The sequence below is a fragment of the Atractosteus spatula genome, chromosome 12 (assembly GCF_055471065.1).
Source record: "Atractosteus spatula isolate fAtrSpa1 chromosome 12, fAtrSpa1.hap1, whole genome shotgun sequence".
NCBI classification, from domain to species: domain Eukaryota; kingdom Metazoa; phylum Chordata; class Actinopteri; order Semionotiformes; family Lepisosteidae; genus Atractosteus; species Atractosteus spatula.
In genome coordinates, this window is record NC_142717.1 from 3,506,733 (window position 1) to 3,521,642 (window position 14,910).

The window sequence follows — 14,910 nt, forward strand, 5'->3', positions numbered from 1 at the left end:
CTTTGTGAAAGAGGCATCCTTTGAAAGCCACTGTATAAAACAAAGTTGGATGGATGGACTTTTCACCTATCATGTTATCATGTAAAAAACATTCAAACACCATTCAGGTGGTAAGAAAATTCTTTAAACAGGGTGATATCTGTTAAAAAAATGTGAGTTCCAAGCAAAAGAAGCTACAGCCAAGGATATCAATAATAATCCTCAAAATACACTGAGAAGCCGCAAATATCCTTCCTTCCAAATGTTCGTATTCTCAATAATAAGTATGGAAAGCAATGCTAAGACTGGTCATTAAGATAATAATAGAGAAAGATATATATTGATTAAAAAAAAGTTTCACACTTTTTAATTGACATCGGGCAGGTTTTTAAAAACTGCTGTCAAGATCAGCCTTGTCAGTTTGTCAGTCATCTCTTTTCTTCCTCCAACAGCAGCTGCAATATGGCAATGCTGTAGTCCCGCATCTAATAATAGTACTGGAACAACAGGAGGCCACAATCATCTATGTGAAATTTGACGTGGCTACATAGTTGAGCAGAAGACGACAAGAAGATGGAAACTAGCACATGGCTGCAATTCCAGGTAAGAATATTGCACCTTATTCCATCTTAACTGAAAGCCCCTATAAATGGTTGTTTACAGGGTCCCTGCCAACACCCACAAGTTCCATTTATTTTAATGAAAGTGCTTGATGTCGGCAGTGGAAGATGAACTGGTTGGTCAAGAGGTACTTATATACACGTACTATTCATAGACCCAATACACAGTAAATGTGTAAAAAAAACATAAGCATATACAGTACATGTATATTCAGTCCAATATACATCTTCTACATGTATAAAACCCTTATCTGTTTCAATAATATAATTGCAAGCAGACATATTCTGATTAATCACGTTGATAGTGAACAGGGTACAGTATGTGACAAGACGCATGAAGTGCATTTGGTTTAGGTATAATCACACATTGTAGAGAGTGAACAGAAATGGTGTCTTTAATGACATTTGCACCTATGAGGCACTTGATTCTCCATGTCAGACAACAGGACATGAATGGAAATGTTCTGGGAATATATGTTTTTTCATTTTCAGGATTTGAAAGTTCAGCCAAACTTTCCACGTTCGATCGAGTAACACGCCACAAACAGCAAAACTGCGCTGTTCAAGGATGCCAACTTATGTTTTCTACGTTTGCATTTTTTTGTGTGCATTTCTCATTTCCAACTCAAACAACCCAAAGACGTCCCCCCACAGAGTCGAATCATGATAGGGAAACAGAAACGGTAATATTCGTTATTAAAAAACAATATTAGAAAAGCCTCAGCTCTTTGCATAAACAATTATTAAAAAGACCAGTCTGGAGTGTAAATAAATAAAGTCCAAGCTACTGTTCCGGGAACAATAATAATCCATTTCGCTTTATCGTGTCTCGCAAGTGACAATGTTAAGTACCAGAATGTAAAAACAGCATTCACTAGAAGTCTTGAATGCATCTGCTATTTGGAATTCTTGTGCTGTGCCTGCCTTGGACAGCAAACTAAATAAAGATGTTTACTGACAGGCTAATGAACAAATGGGTCCTCTTGATTTAACCTTGATGAATGGTTCATCCAGGTGTTTTCAATAATGACAATAAGCACTGCAAGCCACAGGCCTTCTGATACAAGTATAATGCATTATTAGGCCATTAGAGGCTGAGTATGGAAGGCCACTTACGCTCTGCCCTATCAATAATGTTGTGTCCCAGTCTACATTTAGGCCAGGGGAATTAGTCATACTGATATTCTATTTAATAAAAAATCACAAGAAGACGCATAAAGAATCTCATTACATTTTAACAGGGTTACAGTAGCCCAGGAGGACCACAAGTTTAATTTTCATAAGAGCATCCATTCTTCAATTATGTCAAGCAGAAAATGTAAATAGCAAATGGAATGCTAACAATATCTCTACAAGCACATTGGCAGATGGAAGCCATTATGTGGAGCGAAAGCTCGGAGTTGAGGAGTTGGAGAAGTGTGCAGCTGAGAGCTGGCCTCTGTTGCTAAACGTTGGCTTAAAATCCCTGGCACACACACACACACGGCTTTTAACTTGGCGTGAGATTCCCTTGATGTGCTGTCACTTCTCTTCTGTCTTCCAAAAGCCAAGTGTCTAAAAAAATGATCATCCAAAATAGTAAAACACTGTATACGTGGTTGCCCCCTCCCCAAAAAAGAAATTGTAATGCATTTGTAAAATGCCAGCTCATTTCAGTCAACTGAAAGAATCCAAGTTACATTTTATTCCGTTATTCTTGAAAGTGAAGCACAGTAAATCACAGTGGGATTTCAAGAGTTACAGTATGGAATGCCGGGCATTAAGCATTTGTTTCCAAAAGTACAAAATGACAAACTGATTGTTGAGGCAAGAGCAAAGACATACAGTACCAAGGATGTTACCATTATCCAAGCTGGGGATTGGAGACCACATGAGAATTAAGTAGCTAAGAGTAATTTGGGTAAACTGGTGAGATTGAACCCCTTGGCAAACTGTGCCATGATTCTACACAGAGCGATCTCTCCACCTGGCACTCCAAGTTTGACTCCCTCTTACAGGCTTCTTGACTCCTTGCTTCTGGCACTGCTGTCTTCCTCTGGCTGTGCTGAGCTGTGTAACAGATTGTGCTCTTCCACAAGGAGGAAGTCCCTCTCAGATGCCCCTCTGGATAGTGCAGCTTTTGGAATTGATCTAAATCTACTCTGTAAAAGAACTGGCATTACAGTATAAGCCTTACTTATCAGTGTTCTGTTATTCCTAACATGGCTTCTCATTTTTATTTTATAGTATTCCCTCAAAATATCACATTTATATGTATTGTAGGGTTTACGTAGGGGTATATATAGAGGTGTAACATCATACATACAGATGTACCTGTAGATGAAAGATTTGAAAGTGAAGAATTCTGAGCACAAGAAATGAGGTGGGAAGCGTGGTCTTCTTTTAACTTGTTTTTTTTTTCTCTTGCTTTTTTTTCTCCTCCGTGAAACATGGTCCAGTTGCTGCCGTTGGGATGTGGACACTGCAATGATTTAGAGTTTCTTTCTGAGTGACAAGCATCTGTCGGCACTCTCGCAGACCTCTGGACTTACGGACAGCTTCCCACAGAAATGTCCAGAACAATATTGGCATGTGGCTATCAGCACTGAGCCCCCAGGCATCCTATAATAATAAACAGGTAATTGAAAGCTCAGCTCGGTACGTGCTGTTAGCAGGGAGCAGAGCTGCTGAAAGATTGCTGCAGCATTTGGTGTTACAAAGGTGTTGAAAGAAGCTATTATATTAGTTAGTCTGTACCTGTAAGGAGTATTAATATAAACTTCTTTTTTGAAGTTTCTTTGCTAAGAAGCGCAGCGGCCTACAGAGACTTTAAACTGTGTAGGGGTGTGTTTCCCAATTTAGTTTTACTGCTCTCCACAGTCTCTTCTTTGAACACATACATTCCCTAGGTTTAGATATTGAAAACTCGTGTTAAAAAAGGTTAATTTTCTTATGCTAACTCATAACGACAGCTTTAATAATGTATTGTTTTTTTATCTTGGAAGCTTTAATGTTAACCTAATGAATAGTGACCCCCCCCCCACTACACAAAAAAGCACAAAATAACAAAAAATAACTTAATAAGTTAAAATATTGTGCTCACACACACTTCTACATCAAACAGACTGGTAGATTATAAGGGACAGTTTTCCTATGTACCACAATTCCCATGTATAGTGATCCAAAAATTCAACCTGGAATTGTTCTGAATATATTTATGAAGTCCCTGTCTGGACATTCAGAATTTCTGCAGAAGGCTAGTTAGGAGACCAAGCTGTGTGTTTGGTAAAGCCTGACATTTGACCTTAATTGCTGTTAATTAGCAGAAAGGAGCACGTGGCCTCTTTCTTTTACGGTTCATTGTCCAGCTGCTGAAAGATTCAGCCAGATCAATTAAAGGGAATTAAGGTTACATTTTTTTTTCAGGAAAGTAAAAAAAGAAACTTAGCTGACAGCCCATATTAAAAAATGCACAAAAATGTATCACTTCATTAAGAATGGGGGGCAGTGATTAGGGCTTTGGACTTATTTCTGGAAAGTTGGGGGTTTAAATCTCACTTGGTGCTCTGCTGAGCTCCCAAAAACAAAACATGTTACTCAGGTTGCTCCAGTAAAAAAATGATTTGCAGAGTAAACAGAGTATCTCTCCGGGTCATCATTGCAAATACATTTTTGTTCTCAATTGACTTGCCTGATTCAATGACAGATCAATTCTAAAATCTACAGTTTGAAGCAAGAAGTTATCTTCAGTACAGAAGTCTTTTTAAATATAATTATTATTGGTTTTGCAAAACATTCAATGTGGTTGATCAATTGATTTCCTCAGAAAACCTTTTTCTGCCTCTTCTTTTTCAATCAATGTATTTTACCATTATTCTGCCTGCAACTTTCCTGAGGTGTGCGATTTTCATTGTGCAGAAATCAGCATCCGAAACAAAGCATATTCAGAAATTAGCACACGGAGCTCTGGAGTGGGAGGAAAGTGATGTGCAAGTTTGTGCTTCGACTTGGCAGCTCTTGGGACACGAATTTGATCGTGAAGTTTCCATGTTTCCTTCTAAGTTCGCATGGATTCTTGTTGTGTTCTGGTTTCAGCTCTGGCCAGTAGATGAACTGGTGTCTCTAGATTGTCCCTGTGGGTTTGTGCGTGAGTGTTTGTCCTCCTGTGCACTAATGTCACAACCCTCCCCCCTGTGCCCTGTCCCTCCAGGAGAGACTCTATGGTCCTTACCAGGAATGAGTGTCTTTCTGATAAATGATGGGTTACAAAGTATTTTATCTACACTTGTAACAGATATGCCTGAAATTCAAATTGTTAACTACAGGAAGGATTGTGCAAATATTTATACCATGATTTACTACACAGCTTCGCAGCACAATTAATTCAATCTGAAAAGGGATTAACTGCATAACCATATTGAAACTTATTATCCACCCAGCTAATTCTTGAATGCGTTGTGTATATTAGATGATGGTGTACTGTATTGAGTACACTGTTAATTAGAGTATTTAATGCATGCATATTTTGAAGTGTATGCAGTCTGTTCACGATCAATGGGCATTGATTAATATGAGTCACTAAGACTCTGTGCTTTCTTTTCTTTAATTATTTCTGCTCAGTCTACCTGCCTTAAATATTATAATTGACAGGGTTACATTGTCCCCATGCCTTAATTAAATCAGAGATGACTGCAGACAAGGAGACAAGTCACCATACTTGGCTCATGGTATTCTTTATGCGGCACAGATCCTTGCTTTTTTCACTGGTTTCTAGAGGATGCATCGCACACAAACAATGCATTGCAAGGATACTTTGATTAACTTGCCCTTTAAAAAGGGAGACAACCGGAATAGATGTTACAATATTGGTAATCAGCCCCCGTCCAGAGATGAGCCTCTTTCACTAAATACTTCTTATAATAGAGCAAAAAGTGAATGGGTCTCTTGAACAAAATATTGTTCTTTTCAAAACACCCCTTCAAACAAGCCCTTGTCATTAAATTACATAAAACATAGACCACATTTTTTCCAACGTCTCAACTGCGTCTTTTTTTGTCACGCTTGGTGTGTCCTTACTTTTTCTGGGTCCCCTTATAATTTTATAATACCTGCAGAATCACAGAGATTAAACTTGGAAGTGCTGACAGGTGACAGAAAGCTTCTTCAAGTGTGTAAGCAGCTCAAAAGAAGTCATACACCATGGGTTTTCCATTTAGTCTTGGCCAGTTCCAGCACTGTACGCTAATTAAAATAATTGGCTTTCCAGATTCCTCCAATACTGGATCAGGTATATCTGTCAGTAAGAGGCTTAGCAAAATATTTCTCGGAATTAGTGAGTTACCAGGACTGAAGTGGCTGAAATTTCAATATCCTCGTCTCCTCTCTTCGGTTTTAAAATTTTGCCGTCTTATCTAGCCTAACAGTATGGCATACCATAACAAGGCTGCATTGATCCAGCTATGTTCCTGACACAGTAAACTGAAGGACAAGGATTTAGTGCTAAACCCCTAAAGGGGTTCAAACAAAAATCAGTAGTGCTCCATGCAGTCCACCAGATCTTGACCCATGACTGGAAGCGCTGGTTATACAGCCTTTACTGAGCGCACTTCATTTTGAGCATGAACTTTCAAAATCATAACAATCTGTTTAAGTATCGGTAAGAATTACACATCTGCACTTCTGCTTTCTAAAAGGTGACATATACTAATTAAATCAGATGCCAGATACTGCACATCAGCATGAACAGTTTTGTCATATTATTGTAAATGTGAAATATTTCACATGCTGTTTTTACTTTGTTATAAATATATCGGTACTAAGTACCTACAGTATCTGTACTGATTCGTTAAAAAGAACAGATCAAAAATTAATATTTCTTTTAGGATTCATGTTCAAAAATGGATTACTAATTATTCTATAGAAGGATTGCGAATATCAATATTTTGGCAAAATATTTCATTAAATGAATAATTTAACGACTTGACTAGTCCTGGCTTTTCTGAACTGTTAATACAAATACGTTCATCAAAATGAACCACGAGACACGAAGGAAGGGAGGAGGCACTTCTTTACCCAAAAGGTTGTGGGAGCGTGGAACAAGCTGCCCAGCCATCTGGTTGAAGCCGAATGGCCTCCTCTCCACTGTGATCTTCCTTGTGGCCCATCTGTTTAGCATTTTGACAAAGCGAGTGGCGTGTGAAATATCAACCTGAGTAAAGATCCGACCACAGTCTTAATGGATTCCACCTCTGGGACAGGTGAGTGAATGGGACTTAATGCTCATCTAGCATTAAAAAAAACATGCAAGAATGGCATTATTTTTTTCTCTAAATTTCCTTCAGAATAACCTTTCACTCACCAACAGAATATGTAGAACTGAGGTTTTACAGCCTGGTTCACACTCTTATTCACTCTTGCTCATTGTTATAATTCTGCATTCTGTTTACCTTCTACATTAATTTTCCCAGATTGTGTTTTTTTGAATTTCTGCTCTGCTGACCAAATGTTTCCTTTTTCGGTTATATGAGAAGTACAGGAGCAACTCAAAATTATTCGGAAAATGTCACTCTTCAGCACTTGCAGCTGTAAAACTGTTCAGGCTCAAGTTTTTTTCCCCCCATAAAGGTATTGTGCGAGTGTATCACAATACTGTACCTTTACGGCTCTTTATAGCTATTCTCATGCCTCAGTAGTTCAATCAGTTGTCAACAGTAAATGCCGGAGTATTAGGACCTTTAATAAAGTTAATAAAGTATTAGGGCCTTTATTAACAAGTTAAATATTTAAAAAATGGATAGACCAGATAACTGACCATTCGTGGGGTCAAGAGTTCTACAATATTAGAAGGACAAGAGCTGACTGTTTCCATTTCATTACTTTTAATTCGATACCATTGAATTTATATCTTTTCAGCAACTTTTTTTTATCAGAAATTCAAAGCTATTACTACATAGTCTGTCGGTGCAAATGAACCTTTTTGTCTGTCATGTCGTTTGCATTTCTGTAATCGATTGGTGTTTGATCAAATTCATTTCTGCTATTTAAGGAAACTTAAAACGAACTGCTGATTAAATTTGTACAGGAACCAGTGGGAGTCGTGTCTCCAAGAATTCACCTCAGCATTTAAAGATTTGAAAAGCGTCATCTCTTCCAGATTGAACGTTTGGTAGAATGAAAAGAGTTCAGTCATCCACGCAGCAGCTCTCACTTAAACTGTCCTTTTGCATTTCTCACACCTAACCTTTGAGGGTGAGGGCTGCACATCTTGTGATTGGACAAGGAGGCATGTCCAGAGGAATAAGCTCATCATATGACTGCATGCTGTGCACATTGGTGTAATCATGTGGAAGAGATAATTACAAGACAGGAAATTATAACACAGGGCCTAAGGAAACAATCTTTCCACACTGAGTTAAGCCAATCATGTCCTCATCACAGCTCTCACAACTGGAACGGAAGTCAGTAGTACAGACAGCCAGCTCTTTTCCAAGGCCGTTATTGTCACCACGAACAAAGAACAGCATATACTCTACGGTGACTCTTATTCATATTCAGCGCTAGGAGCAGTAATAAAAACCTCAGCAGCAATAAACCCCGATGATAGCTCAAAATTAATGACATTTATGAAACGTGTAATTAAGCTAAGAGCTTTACATGAATTGTTTACCAGAACTAGATTAGTTTCATGATTAATTGATATATGGTGTGAGTAACAGCCTCAGCAATAGCCCTTTTTTAAACAAGGTGAACATTCAGTAAAGGTTACTGGAGACATTAACCCGAGAGGTATATTTATTCGTTATTATGATTCTGACCAGTGAACACCTTGTAAAAATCTCATTTGTTATATGTTATTATGAGTAAATTATTAATAATAACCATAACATTTCCCACTTCTTCCAACAACATGACAGTGTGGGGGAAAAAAACCACTAGCCGGTGGTTGGTATCTGGAGCTCTGCTAGACGTAATAACTGTTAAGCACCAACCTCCTGACACTCTCAGAGAGAAAACCGCTCTCTTAAAATAAAGCTTATCCAGTGCTGTAAAGAGAAGGGCAGAAGCATCTGTGCCAGGAGCGGTATTATGAGGATTAGAGGAGTGGAAACAAGGCAGGGTTCAGACCTCATTTTTACATTACGAAGGGTGGTGGCAGGTGTCTTAACCTGTCTCCCAACTTCAAAGTAAGCTCCTCATTAAGCAGGGACAATTACAAGACCTACAATCACAGCTGTGTTTTGAAAGCACTGTAACTCCAATCAACTAAATGCACATCCATTTTTATTTTAAAATGAACAAAGTAAAAAAAAAACACCTCTTCTTTATTAGCACAAGGGCGCAGATGAGGAGAGAAATAACAAAGATATGGCTGTACACAAGCTAGAGGAAATTAAATGAAAAGATTGATTTTACTGCTTATCAGATCACTTTTCATGTTAGAAGGTGCAAGTTGCTAGCTTCTTAGAGCAATTCATAAACAGAGTGTTTCAAATAATGTTTTCTTTTGACCAAGCAGACTTTATTTGAACATCACAATGCGTTAAATACAGGCATCTCTTACCATTTACAAAACGTTTCTTCTCTGTTTTAGGCAAAATGGTATAAAGATACAAGTGTCACGTACCAGAACAAAGTGGTCAGATATTCATTTTGATTTTTTCTTTGAACTATTTTCACAAATAAAAATTCTGTTGTATTACGGTTACTTAGTTGTGGCACAATGGCATTTGTTACAAAAAAAAGAATATATAATAGATATTTGCTATGAAACCATTTTTTGGACATCGTTCATTTTTTTTCTTTAGTAAAGTCGCCTGGAAACGAGGCAATGTGTATACAGTTGACATTTTTCCTACTGCTAAACGGAACTTTATTCTAAAAAAAAAAAAATAGAATGGATAAGTCCCCATGGGCCCATTAAGAACGGCATCTCAAGCTTTAGAATTGTGATTCAGGTAGTTTGTGGAGAACGCGATCTGTTTAAATGGCGGATTTGATGTGGAGATGTTGCGCTCCACAGAAAGGCTTCCTAGTAACTCAGGAGCAACTGCCTGGTTTCCTTGTTGACTTAGCGGAAGCCAGTGAGCAAAGGCAACAGTTCATGTAACTGGGCCAACTGAAACTTGCACGGCCTGTCAGCTGCCCGTCTCCTAGCACATAATATTACCGCTCTCTATTTAGACCAGGCGAAAGAACACTCTTCACCCCCTTTCTGACTAGCTACAGTGGCGGGATACAGTATTTGTATAAGATCAGGGCTGGCGACCTTTGAACCAACTCATGTTACGCAGCTTTTTTTTTTTTGTGTGCCTGCTCTCCAAATCCGAAGGGATTTGAAAGTCAAGGTCCACAATAGAAGGGGCGGGGGAGGAGTGGTAGGGAGGAGTGGTGGGGGGGGGGGAGAGTGTGGACTGGGAGGCGCGTTACAACGCTGCAGATTACACACAAAGCGCAGCAGCTGTTAATAAGGGCCTTTTCCAGGGAGAACAAGGTGTCTCCACAGAAGATATTGTTCCATTGACAGGGCGGTGCAGCCTTGCTCCTGCTGTAATCCCACTTTGTGTGCCTCAGTGAGCAAACTCAATCGCTGCTATCTTGATCTCTTGAGAAGGCCGGATCCCGTAGATGCCAGGCAGATACCGCTAAACCTCTGTCGCTGCCACTCTCGTCTTCGCAGAGCTGTGTCGGTGCCTTGTATCCTTGTGGCATAAAGGCCGGGGATGGGTTCACTCTGCCTTTTGCCTTGACAGCCGCACAGTCATTTTGCTCTGATTGATGGTTTAAGTCGGGGAATAAATGGCAGGCTCTAAACCCTCCGAGACAGCTAATTGAATTGGTTTCTAGAACACTAATGGAGCTTAATGTTGAGATAACTGATACCTTAAGAATAAGTGATCATTGACAGCATGTGTTTCTTCCCAGTAATAAACATGTCAGAGAAACGGGACACAGCTTGTGCACAATTAATATATGTCCCTCCCTGATACAGTTATCTTTTATATCCTGCTAAGTAAATGGGTGTGAATGTAGCCGATATAAAATTGTCCCCTGGCAGCAGAAACAATATCAAAGGAATACAACATGAAAGAATTTCTCTCTGGCCATAGGTAGCTTGTATTTGTATTTTTTATTCTCCTTCAGTCGTTTTTTTTTGAGAAGTCTCATTTTTGAAAGCATATAACAAAAAACAGGTATTAAGTCTACAATTACTAAGTATTTGTAGTAAAATAATCTTCTAATACTCATTTGTGCACTAATACTGATGGATAATATCTGGAGCTCAGATTAAAGCATTACAAATATTGATATTATTTTAATAAAATTAGCCTTTAAATTCATGTTAATTTTCACAAATTACGCTTTGCTATGAATCTGAATACCAGCAGGGTTCCTTTAGTTTTAGATAATGGATGGTTAAATTGCAGGTAATTATTGCATTATTGTGTTTTGCAGATTTAGATAATGGCTGTTCTTATTTCCCTTAGTTAATTGATTTTACTACTTATCAGATCACTTTTCATGTCTCCTAATGCTGGCTTTCACCTTGGTGTTAAATCATATCATTTCAATATACTTTGTGACTCAGCGTGAAAGTTAATGTTGGTATCATGGCCGAGATGCATTATAATTAACATGCGGGGGCTTGTGTTCATCGGCTTCACTGTTATTACGTCTCCAGCTCGATTCATGCTTTGAGTTTCCCATCGTGTGTCTTCTGCTGCTCGTGAGAGCACAGAACGTCTGATTCATTGAACCCCAGTTGTACAGTAGTTACTCCTCAGTATATTAGCATCTGCCTGCCTGGGGAATAGTGATGAATCACCCAGGAAATCTGTGTTGCTTTGAAAGGTAGTTGAGAAATATGACTGCACCATATTTGGCTGCTATGGCATCCATGTGCACAGTGTGGCTGTTTGAATTTCTATTCTTTTGTTGGATTGGAACTGTTATGCAATAGTCTTGAGATACAATTTTTATTTTTCAAGAAAAACATGCCTTAATTTCAGTACCATGCAATGCTGGTATTCATTCTTTTTCATGTGGGAGTATTTTGCTATTTTAAGTATAAAGTAATTCTGTCTTTTTGTTACTGCTGATGTTCTTAACAATAACAAATGAACACCAACGCTTGTTTTTCTTAGAACTTAAAAAAGCGTGGATGCCAACCAAATACACAGAAACTAGAAACATGTGTTTCTTTCCTCTCGCTAACAGCAGATAGTCAAATGAATCTTCACTATTTTATGGCCTGAAAGTTACTCCTAAACTGCCGTTTTCAAAACGTCAGCAGTCCGCTAGACCTCACCCCAGGTCCAATGCTATGCCTTTCACATACATTAGAATCGGTCATTTATTTGGTTAGAAAACAAATTCTCTCAGTGTGGCCACAAGCTGAGCTAACAACAGAAATATTTCCTACAACACCACCTCACAGATGATGGGCATCTTTCCTGGGTTTTGTTTTTAGGTTAAGGCTATTACTAAGAATTTGTCTATGCCAAAAATGCCACCATCAGCTTGGCATGAAGGAAACTATGCTGAAAGCTTTGCATCTGGGCAGATACCAAATTCCTTTATTTTCAGATAAAACATTTCCCATGAATTTCTATAAAAAAGTACTGCGCCGGGAAATACTGATACATGTGTGAGGCTATGAAATTAACCAAACACGTATGAAAGAAATATCCTCATTGTCATTCTCAACAGCAGAAGAACAGGCCTCATCTGTGGCCCCATTCTGTGTGTTTGTATCTATGGGATGAATTTGCATAATACAGTACAAAGAAATGCAGCTTTTTGCAGAGTACAGTATATTTATTATCTTGTACACTTGAACATTTTCTCCATGAAACTGTGTAATTCTGTCAATTAATTTGCACACAAAACCTGATAACTTCCTCACCCAAAATGGGCAATAAACGTTGTGTATCTATTGTTAACTTTCTTCAATCTCAGGTGATTAAAAAAGTACATTTTTGAAAAACAAATGCATGTTGAGTCTGCCAAAATCAAAGGGGCAACATTCTGAAAAATTAAATATAAAGGATCAGTATCCTTCATTCACCATTTTCATCTGATTTCTGTAAATATTCAATTATTTACTATTTTGTACCGAAGGATAAGAGCAAGGTGCCTGTATTTTTACACGTTTTAATTCTAACTCAGTGAACAGTATAAAATTGTATCCTTGTATTGGTGAAGTTTTTTTCTTCAACACGACAAAGTTATCAAGCTTTAATCCTGTCTATTTTCTCTTGGTAGCCCTGCATTAAAACGGCAATTACTCTCCAATAATTTAAAAACATTCCTGTTTTACAAATGACAAGATTCACTGGGAGCATAATCAATAGTATTTGATAATTCCAATGGATGTGGATTTCATGCACATAACAAGAACTCCCCGTGCAGTGAAAAACAAACAGGCCTTTACCCTCAGTTCTGTCTGAAGGAAAGGGTCCTGAGGGTTTGTTTGTGGAGACGTGAGAAGCTGTCATGAAGTCACTACTAGAGCCGTGTTCTTCCCGCTTCAAAGTCAAACAGAAGAGACCAGGCTGTCTTTCAGCTAATGCAATACCACCAACAGTGCTTGCTTGTAAGTTTCCATCTACTGGCATGACCAAACCACAGCACATTAAATGGCCATAGGCAGAGACAGATGACTGCTGTGCATCTGCGAAACAGAAGAGTTGCAAATCAAATCAAATGCTAATTTTCAAATTAAGAAACAAATCTCACGGTGTTATATTTTAAGTGCACTGGAAAGGGTATAAATCAGAATAAGCCTTCTTGCTCCTCTGACTCTTTTTAATAGTTCAAGAACTGCAAGGAAGAGTCTTCTTGAATGCTCTGAAGGACCCAGTCCCCACAACATGTTTTGCTGTACAACGATGCCATGAAATTCTCTCCGCTTGGTGTCCGTTTGACCCTTCTGAAAAGAGCCTTTATCAAGATTGAAGAAAAGGTTTGGTCACATTTCTTTATCCCTTTTGAAAGTTTTGAACTCCTCACTCAGATTGTTACTACTGTAGGTCTTTGTTCTAGGCAGAAAAATATCATTGTATCTTCAACAGTCCATGCATATACATCTAAAGTCAAAAAGTATATTCTCCTATACCTTGAATGTAACCAGAAATCAAATTTCTGTCCATTGTTAACAAAAAAAGTATATATTGTGAAATGTAGCATATGATCACAATAGTGAGAATTCACAAAATTTTCATTTTCACTTATTTTACCGACATGTAAACTAATACCCTGCAGCAATGTGAAGCACACTTCTCACATTTTGTGCTTAAGCTGGTTTGTGAATAGTCCGCTCAAAACTTGGCAAGGACACATCAATCCCTAGTTGAATAGCTCAGTTAAAATATAACAGTGCGTTCAACATTTATATATATATATTTGTCTATACTATACGCCCACATTCATCCAAAGTAATAGATACATTTTGGGCTTATAATTCTTCTGTCACTATAAACACATCCAGACTCTGAGAGGAATAGAAGTTTTAGCATGAGCTTCCAGGCCATTAGATATTGTCTGTTCTTCGATTGGCTGAAAGTTCTGCTAAATTAGATATGAGAAATTCCCTTATGGCGGTCTAGTTTTCACCTAAAGTTGATTTATAGTGGCATTCCTTCAGTTTTAAAACTGAAGCAATCAGACTAGGCTTTCTTACGTATTGATTGCCACACAGGGCATGGGTGCACATTGCACATGAAACAGCTCTTTGTAATGCTTGCACGATACTATGTGTTATGGTATGTGATATATCATACTTGGTGGAGGTCACATGCTCTCTGTCGCCTCACGGTCAGGGAGCAGAGGGGAGAGCAGGGGGTTGGAGACACGCTTGTGTGAGAGTGTCTCAGCCCTTGAGGGCCACAGTCGTCTCCTCTCTCCACACCACATTAAACCCTCAAACAACCCCAGGGCACACAAGCCCGAAATCTTAACTTCAGCTCTGCTGAAATAACTTCTCTTTACTTCGCTTCTTTTTTTCCAAGAAAAAGGGAAACGCAAACTCCAAATCTCACAGAATCAGAATGGATTTCTCATGCTCTGCCTCTCCCTCACGCCCTTGACTCTTCATTGTGTTGTGATTCTGGTGCAGAAGAAAAGGAGATCAAGTGCAGGCTGGTGGGAAGAGTCCAGTGTGCGGTTCGGAGAAAAAGCCGTGTTTGGGGAAGAGCGATCATACAATCCCAGAATGCACTACTTATCTGACTCTGCCAAGTGAACATATACAGTACAGCTCCCTCCCCCATGACAGAATGTTTCTGATCATCTGTTTTGGTCCCTGAGCCAGATCTAAGGCAGTTTTCCTTTTGAT

At 38.7% G+C, this 14,910-nt stretch overlaps 1 long non-coding RNA gene across 1 annotated transcript; it reads left to right on the forward strand.

The window, feature by feature from the left end:
* Positions 1–451: 451 nt before the first annotated feature.
* On the forward strand, positions 452–13,426 carry LOC148822559 (uncharacterized). Its single transcript, XR_016093873.1, has 3 exons — positions 452–582; positions 3,038–3,216; positions 13,390–13,426. It is a non-coding gene; the product is annotated as an uncharacterized LOC148822559 (long non-coding RNA).
* The last annotated feature ends 1,484 nt before the right edge of the window (positions 13,427–14,910 follow it).